Source organism: Schistocerca gregaria, chromosome 3, assembly GCF_023897955.1.
Source record: "Schistocerca gregaria isolate iqSchGreg1 chromosome 3, iqSchGreg1.2, whole genome shotgun sequence".
Classification (NCBI taxonomy): domain Eukaryota; kingdom Metazoa; phylum Arthropoda; class Insecta; order Orthoptera; family Acrididae; genus Schistocerca; species Schistocerca gregaria.
This window is the reverse complement of record NC_064922.1, coordinates 127,807,231-127,819,830: the sequence shown is the minus strand read 5'-3', so window position 1 is coordinate 127,819,830 and position 12,600 is coordinate 127,807,231. Positions and strand designations below refer to the sequence as shown.

The window sequence follows — 12,600 nt, the reverse complement described above, 5'->3', positions numbered from 1 at the left end:
GATTAGGTTAAAAAGTCAACAATATTAGGAAAAGAATGGAATACCAATCATTGTAAAGATGACACACTGAGTTGCAGACAGGTGCAATGAAAAAGACTGTTAAGCACTATGACTTGGCTATAATCAAGTAGAAAGGAAAGAACACAAGCAAGCACATCTCACAAACATGAACATCTCCAACATCTTGGACCGGAATGCAACTGATGTTGAACAAAACAGTGATCTGGAGTGGGGTGGGGATGATAAAGGTATAACAGGGTATGGGTGGGGGCGAGAAGTGTGTTGTCTGATGATGTGTGTAAGGTCTAAATGGAGGCATGAAAAGACTGCCAGGTACAGTTTTGGGAAGTTGGCAAGCAGGTTGTGGCGAGGAAGGAGGTGGGCGGAGGAGCAAGGAAGGGGAAAGGTGGGTTGGTGTGTTGGCATGTCGGTAGAGGGTGGTTCATAATGAGTGTGAGGGAACGTGAATAGGGAGGATGCGATAGAACCGAGAGGGAAGGAACTGATTGGTGGAATGGAGGGTGTGGGGAAAGTAGTTTACCACAGGTTGAGACACCCATGGCGGTCAACAATCCTCTTGGCCACAGTTTGGCAGTGGGTATTCATCCTGGTGTACAGCTGGTTGATAGTCATACCAAAAAAAAGAAAAAAAGAAAAAAGCTGTACAATGATTACAACTGAGCTGGTACATGACATGACTGCTTTCACAGGCGGCCCAGCCTCTCGTGGGATAGGATAAGGCTGTGAGAGGACTGAAATACAAAGTGCTGGGTGGGTGGATGGGAAGGTCTTACATCTGGTTCTTCCAAAGGGATATGATCCCTAGGGAGATTGTTTGTGGACTACGTCTACTCTTAGAGTTAGTGCTCGTCTATAAAGGCCTTGGTGAAACATCCAGCACAGTGGACAAGGGAGTTTTTGTCACTACAGATGTACTCTGATGGCCAGGTTGCGTGGGAGAGATTTTTTGGTGTGTGAGGGTGGCAGCTGTCAATATGCAGGTACTGTTGGTGGGTTCAGATGTGTGGATAGAGCCATCAGAGAGGAGGGAATCTCTCTGTCCCTGAAATGCTGAATGTCTGTCTAGTAGAAAACATTACAGCGCTCGCTCTATCTGCTTTGTCATAATCATAAAAAGTCTGAGAAAATTTGTTCAGAATTTGGAACAAACTTCTACTTAATATCAGCAGTGATATCACATTCTTCAAGTAATGAGTAAGTTTTGAATTTGGAAGCAAAGACCTGGAAATGAGAACACAACAATGGATGCATACAAGCAACTTCTGCCAAGTTAGACAAAGTGTCATACAAGGGAAACGTGCACAATGTCCACATCAAGTGTGTGAGCAACATACTTCAGAGGTCTGTCAATCACGAGAAGAAAATATGTGGAAAACTGAATAATTAAGAGGCTATAATGATGGCCACACTCTACACAGTATTCTAAGTCTCCTGGACACCTCAACTCCAATGCCTCACAGAAGGGCCTCTGTAAAATCTGGATAAAATGGAGGTCAATTTGTGGCAGTTTAAATCTTCCTGAAGTATACTGCATGTGCAGGCTGATGTCTGGGTTCAACTCACATTTCAGCGTGCAGCTGCAATCTATTTTAAGTCATTACGAAAAGTAAAGAGAATGCATCTTTAACACAAAGTGTGTGTGGAAGTTTTGCACTATGATAGAATAACATATCGGCATTTGATGGTATTTAAATATTCACAACTGTTCATGTTGCAACACAAAGACAAGGTATGAACAGGACACAGCAAAATATAGAACACATTATTAAGGACCAAAAAATGTATCTGCTAACTTACTTGTGCCCTTATCAGGTGATAAATTGTGTGACTGAGTATGCAAATTCTACTCATACATTACCTTTCCCAAACAAACAAATTTTTATGTGATGAAATAATTATGTATCAAATACTGCATCTATAACTTAATGAAACTCACGCTAAAAAAAATTACATTTAGAAAAGATGGATAGGCAACTCAGTAAATAGGGGAATAAAATAAATTTGAAAAGAGGACTAAAATTGTTTTGCTACACACTCATCCATTTGTGTGGATTAAAACAGAGTGAATGAACCAAAAAACAAATGTTACATTAACAAACAACATACCAGACACAACAACAACAATACAATGCCCACTGCCTTCCAATTATTTATGGAATGATTTATATGATAACAGCAAATAAATGTTAATAACAAAACCTCTGTGCAAAATAACATAAGAGGAGAAATACGAAAATTATCAATGGATAACACTGTAATGGAAAAAAAAAAAAAATGTTTTAATGCAATGTGGCCCACAATCTGGAAAAGGATTCTATTTCACCTACAGCAATCAAGTTCGCGATCTCATCAAGATGTCAATAGTGATATAATGAACATGGTTTGAGCTTTAATAAAAACAAATAAGCTTTAGTCACAGCATGTTAATTATGATTTCAGTCTGTTCAAACATTAACTATTTAGAAATCTTTTAGTTCATTACATTAAATTATTATCCTGCTGGTACGGATGCATATGCACCTAAATAAATACTCCACAAGTCACAGTATGGTGTGTGGCAATTGGTACCTTGTACATTACCAGAATTTTCCTTTCCTGTTCCACTTGGAAATAGGAGTAAGGGAAAAAAAACAAGTCTATATGCCTACACACGAGCCTTAACTTTCTTATCTCCATTGTCCTTATGTGGAAAGCACATTGACAGCTATATTGACAGCTATACATGCAAAGTATACTGGTGGTAATAGAATCACTCTAAAGTCAGCTTCACATGCCAGTCCTCTATATTTACTCAGTAACGTTCGGGGGGGGGATTAAAAAAAAAAAAAAAAAAAAAAAAAAAAAAAAAAAAAAAAAAAAAAAAAAATCATCTCGCCTTCAGGGATTCTCACTTGAGTTCACAGAGTATCTCTCTAATACTCACAGGTTGATAAAACTTACTTCGATTTCTTCCTTTAATCTGGCCCTGTGGAGATCTTAAACACACTAGCAGAACTAAAGAACGGCTCACACCATGCGATCTCCTTTACAGATGAACTAAACCTTTCTTATATTCTCCCAATAAGCTGAAGTTGACCAGTCGCCTTCCCAACTACTGTCCATATGTGCCTGTTCAATTTCATATCTTTTTACAAAGAAACACCTAGATACTCATTCAATGTGACTGTATCAAGCAGTACATACTACTGCTGTATTCAATCATTGCGGGATTGTTTTTCCTATTCATCTGCGTTGGTTGGTTGGTTGAGGAAGGAGACCAGACAGCGTGGTCATCGGTCTCATCGGATTAGGGAAGGATGGGGAAGGAAGTCGGCCATGCCCTTTCATAGGAACCATCCCAGCATTTGCCTGGGGTGATTTAGGGAAATCACGGAAAACCTAAATCAGGATGGGCGGACGTGGGACTGAACCGTCGTCGTCCTGAGTGCGAGTCCAGTATCTAACCACTGCGCCAACTCGCTCGGTATATTCATCTGCATTAACTGGAAGAATGCAGAAGGCTGAAATTAACAGTACAGATAGTCTGCAAAAACCAGCACAAGGTCTTCTAACTGGTGAGGTATGAAGAATGGCGTCCCACAGGGTCCAGTCTTGGGTCTCTTATCATTTTTAATATATACTAACGACTTGTCACTCTATATTCATGATGCTGATGATTCAAGTATAGTAATCACACCCAACAAGCAAGAATCAGCTGAGGAAATTGCAAATAATGTCTTTCAGAAAATTATTAAGTGGTTCTCTGCAAATGGTATCTCTAAATTTTGAGAAAAAACAGTTTATACAATTCTGTACAGTAAATGGCATAACACCATCGATAAATATAGATAGAGGTCTGCGCGGATGCAGATATCCGCGGTATTTGTTACTTGGCGGATAAAATCGCAACCGGTGCGGAAATCCGCGGGTCATCTGTGAGTAATGAGCAAGGCATCTGCCCAGTACATATGTTGCAATGTTAGTTCATAACTTCAAGTCTGTTGACATTCTTGGTATCTTGCAGGGACCGGGTAGAGTGGAAGTCTGTTGTCCTCAGCCCCTGGCTACGACCGACGTAGCTACACCCAAGAGACCTGTGCCTAATCCGTTTTCACGACTGTGTCTTTTGTGTGGCCTGTCAAGTGCTCTCTGGGTGGCAAACCTGCCCACTGTCTACCAGACAGGTACCCATTGCAATTTTCCGCTGACTTCAGTTAGCACTTTGCAGTGACCGAGTGACAACGTGCATTGTGGCAAATATCAGTGAGTGTTCTTTCTTAAAATGAACACCATATCAATGGATACAATTTTGTGTAAGGTGAAGAAAGGTGATTTTACATTAGTGAAGGAAAACAAATTGAAATTGCCAATTTGGAAAAAATTCGTATACGTATTTGATGGCAACGAAAAAAGATATAGTGGCTTGTTTTGCATGTAAAAAAGTATATTCCTACACTGGACACAAAAGTGGAACTTCAAAGTTGCTAAAACATTCGTATGGGGCTCGACAAAGTAGCATGATTACTTATTTAAATACCAAGAGAGACGTGAAAGTTCCTGAAGTTACGCCAAATTTGAAGACAGCCGCGAAAGAAAAACTTATTAATCTTGTCAGCAAAGACATTTTACCATTCGAATTGTGTGTGGATCTGGGTTTCTCGAGACGGCACAGTTTCTTATTGACATGGGGGCCAAGTACGGTGCAGTGAGTGCTAAGGAACTGCTACATCATCCATCCACTCCCAATTTCTACAACCACTGATTTTGTCACTCTTCGGAAGACGAGTTATTTCTTCCGACAACGTCAATTATTGCTGGCAGTTTAACCTTTTCACAGGTGCGCCAGCGTTTTGCAGTTTAGGCCTAATACTGTAAATATTACACCTGGAAATGACGAGGACTGAACGTAAGCTATAATATCATCATCAGCTGACATGAATGGCTTCAAAATTTGACACATCCAAGCAGTGAGTACAAAAAAACTGTTGGTAAATGATGCAATGCGCTAGTAACAGATTAAAACCATCGTCATTTTCAGCTGCCTTGGCACAAGAGCAGCAAAATATAATTGTTTCTATACATGTATTTTCATCATTTAATTCTATTACATTGAATTTTATTTTTTTGAAACAGCGTTTCCAACCTCACGAGATCAGAGCCGCTACTGTGTGTTCTCCGGAGTGCCAATGCTTTCCTGTTTGGAATGGTAAAAAGTAGGCATAGAGCATTTCCTGTGATTTAAGAAGTCAAAAGTAGTTAAGTTGTCGCAGAAATGGCATCCTAACAATAACTATGTCATTACATACCATAATTCTAAGTACTACTGTCTATTACTATTAATTACTCATTCAAAACTTAAATATATGCGGATGCGGAACTTGCGGATGAGGTTGCGGATTGCACTTTTCTTATCCGCGCAGACCTCTAAATATAGACTATGAACAGAAGTCTGTTTCTAAGGCAAAATACTCAAAATTTCTGGATGTGTGGATTGATGAGATGTTACGGGAAGGGGCCTCTCCCTCTCCTTGCTGCAAACACCTAATTCACCTTTTTCCTCAAATTTCTTGGTCATATTCTTTAGCCCATTTATTGATATGGAGCTTCTTTGCAGCTGTTTCTATTAATGAGATTCACACAAGGCAGTGCTGCTGTTTTGATAAAGCAACTTTATCACCAGTGCACGGTCTTTCTTCTCAATAACCATTGCATTTTAGATAAAAAACTCAACCTTCATAACCCTTTACACCAAAAGTCATATCATGAAAGAAATCAACATCGTCAAGTGACAAACAGCATACTGACATCAAAAAAATTAAAATTTTACACTGACTGCATACAGGGCCATATTTTCACCTCGTGGAACAGAGTGGAACTGTTATTTTGTTCAGCCTACACCATAGCTACAACGTTTCAGTGTCGTGTGATGTGCACAGTCAACCCTGGAACAACCAGAAAACTGTCAGTTTAATTAAAATCACCTGGTATGTTCAATAAGTCTGCAGAAAACAGATGTTAAGGGTATTGGCCTGTAATTCTGCAGGTCCATTCTTTTAGCTTTCTTACATACACGAGTCACCTGCAATTTTTTTTCTCTCTCTCCAGTCAGTTGGGACTTTGTGCTGGATCAGAGATTCACGATAAATGCAAGCTAAGTAAGTTGTCAATGCCCTAGCATTCTCTGTGACATTAAATTGGGATATGTTACAGGGGCGACAAATATACACTGGACTCTTATTGTAAAAATTTCATTCCTTTCAGCAGCTAGAAAAGAACCTGAAGCATCCACTAGTGTGCCATTCTTGAAAAAATGGTCTAAATGTGAACTCCATCCGTCACAAGGAAATATAGTGATTTTAATATTTTGTGCTGCAGCAGTCGGGAAATGTCAGTGGCAGGTAACTTGTGCTTCTGGTTGTTACTTTTCTCAAAGACAAAATAATTTCATCGAGATTCTTAGTAATTTTTAAGCCCTGTGCATATACTTGAAATCAGGTGGTACAATTTTATAGATTAATTCATGAAGCACAATCTGAGAAGTCAATGGATGCAAAATTGTGTGAAGTATATATTTCCCACGAGATAATGAAATATCTTGATATATACAGACAACAGTAACATACTACTTGTCTAGCAAACAACATACTATTATGTTGTGCAAGTTTATACATAAAATACAATATAGATCTCTGCCTCAGTCATTTTTAATTCTTACTGAATGTCACTTCTGTATCTATAACAGTATATGTTTTGTGAGTAACGAAGTGCAAGGATGTATACCAGAATATTTTGTGTAGTAAAATATGTCATTTCAAGAATATGTATAACTATAAAACCAGGACTTTTCTGGATCTAGTAAACTATGCGAGGCTTGGTACATTCTAACTCAGCAATCATCTTTAAGGAGACTGTGAGAATAATAATTTTTATTTTTTAAATTATACATCTTATAGATAGATATTAGTGAAGTTTGGTGGCAGGAGGAACAAGACTTTTGGTCAGGCGAATACAGGGTTATAAATACAAAATCAAATAGGGGTAATGCAGGAGTAGGTTTAATAATGAATAGGAAAATAGGAATGCGGGTAAGCTACTACAAACAGCACAGTGAACGCATTATTGGGGCCAAGATAGACTCAAAGCTCACGCCTACCACAATAGCACAAGTTTATATGCCAACTAGCTCTGCACATGACAAAGAAATTGAAGAAATTTATGATGAAATAAAAGAAATTATTCAGATAGTGAAGAGAGACGAAAATTTAATAGTCATGGGTTTCCGGAATTCAGTAGTAGGAAAAGGGAGAGAAGGAACTGTAGCAGGTGAATATGAATTGGGGGTAAGAAATGAAAGAGGAAGCCGCCTGGTAGATTTTAAACAGAGCACAACTTAATCATAGCTAATACTTGGTTCAAGAATCATGAAAGAAGATTATATACATGGAAGAAGCCTGGAGATACTGACTGGTATCGGATAGATTTATATAATGGTAAGACAGATTTAGGAACCACATTTTAAATTGTAAGGCATTTCCAGTGGCAGATGTGGATTCTGACCACAATCTATTGGTTATGACCTGTAGATTAAAACTGACAAAACTGCAAAAAGGTGGGAATTTAAGGAGATGGGACCTGGATAAACTGACTAAAGCAGAGGTTGTACCGAGTTTCAGGGAGAGCGTACGGGAACAATTGACAGGAATGGGGGAAAGAAATACAGTAGAAGAAGAATGGGTAGCTTTGAGGGATGAAGTGGTGAAGGCAGCAGAGGGTAAAGTAGGTAGAAAGACGAGGTCTGCTAGAAATCCTTGGGTAAAAGAACAAATATTGAATTTAATCGATGAAAGGAGAAATATAAAAATGCAGTAAATGAAGCAGGCAAAAAGGAATACAAACGTCTCAAAAATGAGATCGACAGGAATTGCAAAATAGCTAAGCAGTGATGGCTAGAGGACAAATGTGAGGATGTAGAGGCTTGTCTCACCAGCTGTAAGATAGATACTGCCTACAGCAAAATTAAAGAGACATTTGGAAAAAAGAGAACCACTTGCACAAATATCAAGAGCTTTGATGGAAACCCAGTTCTAAGCAAAGAAGAAAAGGAGAAAGGTGGAAGGAGTATACAGAGGAACTATACAAGGGCGATGTAATTGAGGACAATATTATGGAAATGGAAGAGGACGTAGATGAAGATGAAATGGGAGATATAATACTGCGTGAAGAGTTTGACAGAGCACTGAAAGACCCAAGTCGTAACAAGGCCCCGGGATTAGACAACATTCCATTAGAACTACTGACGGCCCTGGGAGAGGCAGTCCTGACAAAACTCTACCATCTGGTGAGCAAGATATATCACACAGGCAAAATACCCTCAGACTTCAAGAAGAATATAATAATTCCAATACCAAAGAAAGCAGGTGTTGACATGTGTGAAAATTACTCAACTATCAGTTTAATAAGTCACAGCTGCAAAATACTAACGCGGATTCTTTAGAGACGAATGGAAAAACTAGTAGAAGCCGACCTCGGGGAAGATCAGTTTGTATTCCGTAGAAATATTGAAACACGTGAGGCAATACTGACCAAACGACTTATCTTAGAAGCTAGATTAAGGAAAGGTAAACCTACGTTTCTAGCATTTGTAGACTTAGATAAAGCTTTTGACAATGTTGACTGGAACACTCTCTTTCAAATTCTGAAGGTGGTAGGGGTAAAATAAAGGGAGCGAAAGGCTATTTACAATTTGTACAGAAACCAGATGGCAGTTATAAGAGTCGAGGGACATGAAAGGGAAGCAGTGGTTGGGAAGGGAGTGAGACAGGGTTGTAGCCTCTGCTCAATCTGTTCAATCTGTATATTGAGCAAGCAGTAAAAGAAACAAAAGAAAAATTCAGAGTAGGTATTAAAATCCATGGAGAAGAAATAAAAACTTTGAGGTTCGCCGATGACATTGTAATTCTGTCAGAGACAGCAAAGGACTTGGAAGAGCAGTTGAACAGAATGGATAGTGTCTTGAAAGGAGGATATAAGATGAACATCAACAAAAGCAAAACAAGGATAATGGACTGTAGTCGAATTGGGTCGGATGCTGCTGAGGGAATTACATTAGGAAATGAGACACTTAAAGTAGTAAAGGAGTTTTGCTATTTGGGGCACAAAATAACTGATGATGGTCAAAGTAGAGAGGATATAAAACATAGACTGGCAATGGCAAGGAAAGTGTTTCTGAAAGTATTTGTATGGAGTGTAGCCATGTATGGAAGTGCAACATGGCCGATAAATAGCTTAGACAAGAAGAGAATAGAAGCTTTTGAAATGTGGTGCTACAGAAGAATGCTGAAGATTAGATGGGTAGATCACATAACTAATGAGGTGGTATTGAATAGGATTGGGGAGAAGAGAAATTTGTGGCACAACTTGACTAGAAGAAGGGATCGGTTGGTAGGACATGCTCTGAGGCATCAAAGGATCACCAATTTAGTATTGGAGGGCAGTGTGGAGGGTAAAAATCGTAGAGGGAGACCAAGAGATGAATACAGTAAGCAGATTCAGAAGGATGTAGGTTGCAGTAGGTACCGGGAGATGAAGAAGCTTGCACAGGATAGAGTAGCTTGGAGAGCTGCATCGAACCAGTCTCTGGACTGAAGACCACAACCACAATAAAAACAACAACAACATTATAGACATGGGCTGTATGTTCCACTCACTCGCCAAAAAGAGAATCACAGACAGGCACAACGAAATAAATGCTAGAAATGTTCAGCTTTCAGCTCATCTGAAGTAGTAAAAAACACACACACACACACACACACACACACAAACACACACACACAGAGAGAGAGAGAGAGAGAGAGAGAGAGAGAGAGTGCTGTCTCCAGAGGGGTGTGTAGTACTTGAGAGGGACCAATGGAAGGCTGAGGTTGCAGGGAGTGTTCACACCGGCACAATTCACAAAAGCAGATGTTGGTGGGAAGAATCCAAATGGCACAGACTATGAAGCAGTTGTTAACGAGAATATCGTGTTGGGTACTGTGCCAAGCAACTGGATGATCCCACTCCATCTCTTAACCACAGTTTGGTAGTGGCCAACCATGTGGATAGACAGGTAGTATGTAACATATAATTCGTTCCCATCATTCATGTCAATCTTTGCTAGTCTGTCCTCCTCCTGAATGTTGACTTCTCTCCTCTAATGCACCCCCCTCCCACCCCCTGTACCACAGCATCATGATGATGAACATAGAAATTCCTATCCTGTCGCCACATCTGTCCACACCCCCAGATGCAGTGCTAGCATCTGACTCCAACCATCATATCCAGTTACCCCTCCCTCCCAGTCCCCACCACCTACCCATGCCAAAATGCTTAACACCTCAGACGCAGCTGCTGTCTGGCCTTAGTGCCCAGGGACAACAATGGTCACCTGCGAGAGAGTTTTTCTTGAGTGTGAGTTTTCTACTTCTGCTGAAGGACACCTACTGATCCAAAAGATGAATATTATTAGCATTCTTCTCCATTGTGCCCGTTGCAACACAATGACTCCTCTGTGTAGTGAGCACAGATTAACTTGAGATCTCTATTAGTTGGAAGATGACAGTTTGACTGCAAAAACAACTGAAGTATCATAATTTGCTTTGCTCATTCCATAATCAAAATTATGTCCCTACCCCAAATTCCTGCTTTCCTATTATAGTGTGATACTTCCGAGTTTTTAAAATTTTTGAAGCCATTAGTAACAAGAACATTCCCAGCTGGAAACCAACTGGAGGACTCATTACTTCGCTGCATATATTTTTTGGTAATATTTTCATGCTGTTAGTGACTTCAACTGTTGATCATTTCTTAAAGCTAACAATGTCATTAAAATGGTTTCATCAGTTTATTGGCAGTTTGGCACATAATTACATTGTTAACTATACTCTCTTCAAAAATACTTTAGGTTTGACGGCCAAGAATGAAGTACTGGGACGATGCTCACATGGGGGGCACAACACACATTCAGCCTGCCTCACGAGACCTGGAGCAATTGTAATGAACTACAATTGCCAAACTTTCACTCAAACCTGCTTCTTGCACAAAGCTCCAGTTCTAGATAGGTTTGTGTCCTATGGGATTGTTCTTTGCTTCGTGGGTACTGTCCTCAGGAAGCATCCTTTTTACATTTATACAAATGTGTGGTTTGTATTTTATTACTGTTCTCTGTTGTGTGTTGGCAATACTGAACAATGCCACGAGCAAGCTCAATAAATTTTATCCAGTGAAAAAGTTCGACATTGCTCTCTTGGCCAGGGAATTGCCATAATCTGGGCAGTTGAGAAAAACAGTTTGCAAATCAGGTACCTAAACCATTAACAATTGTCCTTGATTATGTTCTCAAGTGTTTTGTTGTTGTTAACACACCTACCATGACAAAGTGAGAGGAGGAGATGACTGGCTTCAGCAATGAAATGCTGAACTAAGCAGTAATCTTAAAAAGATGGAATTTAGGGGTAGTTCCCCACATGTGAAACCAGTAAGCTGGCAAGAACATACAGGCAAAGACTCATTAGGCTGCCACTTCATCATTGCCAATTCAACTCTACAGAATTGTTGGGTGCACAAAGTAAAGGTTATATTGCCAGCAACTAACAAAGAAATTAAATAAATTTGTGTGCTGTATGCTCAGCAATACAGTTATCATGAGTCACCACTGAAGACTGGAAGAATGTTATTGATTATGGAAAAAGCATAACAGAATCGAGCTATTTTAGAAAATTCATTAGAGGAAAGGATCATAACATTTAATGGCAGACAGTTACTTCAAGCATTTGTGAAGATGATGAGAGACATGTCACTAGAATTTTTCAGCTGTCATAAAAAAGGAAAATGCAGATTCAAGTGAATGTTTGCAATGCACAGTCAGCCTAATTATATGCACAGCAAAATTGTAAGTTCCTAGGGTTTGATTATTAATATGGACACTACTATTGGCAACTGAATCTGAATGAAGCACACCTCCAGATTCATTCTTTATCACATGAAAGAAATTTCTTTCATCATTCATATATAATTGTTACAATACGAATGTAAGTGTATTTTATATCACTATCAGTTTTTCTTTGGAACTTCAGTTTCCTTACCTAGATGAATATGCATTATTTTTTGTTGTGTTTGAAATAAGTTAAAGTGATTAGAAAATGTTGTAAGTTAATTTAAACCTAGCAATCTGTTTCTCATAATAAAATTGAACCAAACAGTATTTGATGTGAAACCAGAGCACAATCCACCACATTTAACTCAAATTTTCTTGTGCTACTTATATGACAGTCATTATTTGAAGTGACAGAGTACGTATTTTTAAAACTTTGTTCCCATAATGCGTTAACCTATATTTAGTAAGATTCTCACATGTAGAAAATTCATCATCAGGAAATGTATTTACATAAACTTTGTTTATTGTCTTACAAACTTGTTATCCTAACTATAACAAAAAACGAAAATACAGCAAGTCTCTTACAAGATACACTGATGCCAGATCTATCTTTTTAGATTGATAGTTGCGAATTCTGATTAGACATGTGTTCTATGAGGGAAATGGCAACTCTACTGTGTACCTCCACA

General features: G+C 39.0%; 1 protein-coding gene across 4 annotated transcripts in view; it reads right to left on the bottom strand.

Moving 5' to 3' along the window:
- The window catches only part of LOC126356265 (protein lin-9 homolog), a 132,796-nt gene that overhangs the window by 117,671 nt on the left and 2,525 nt on the right, over positions 1-12,600 (bottom strand). The window lies entirely within an intron of this gene.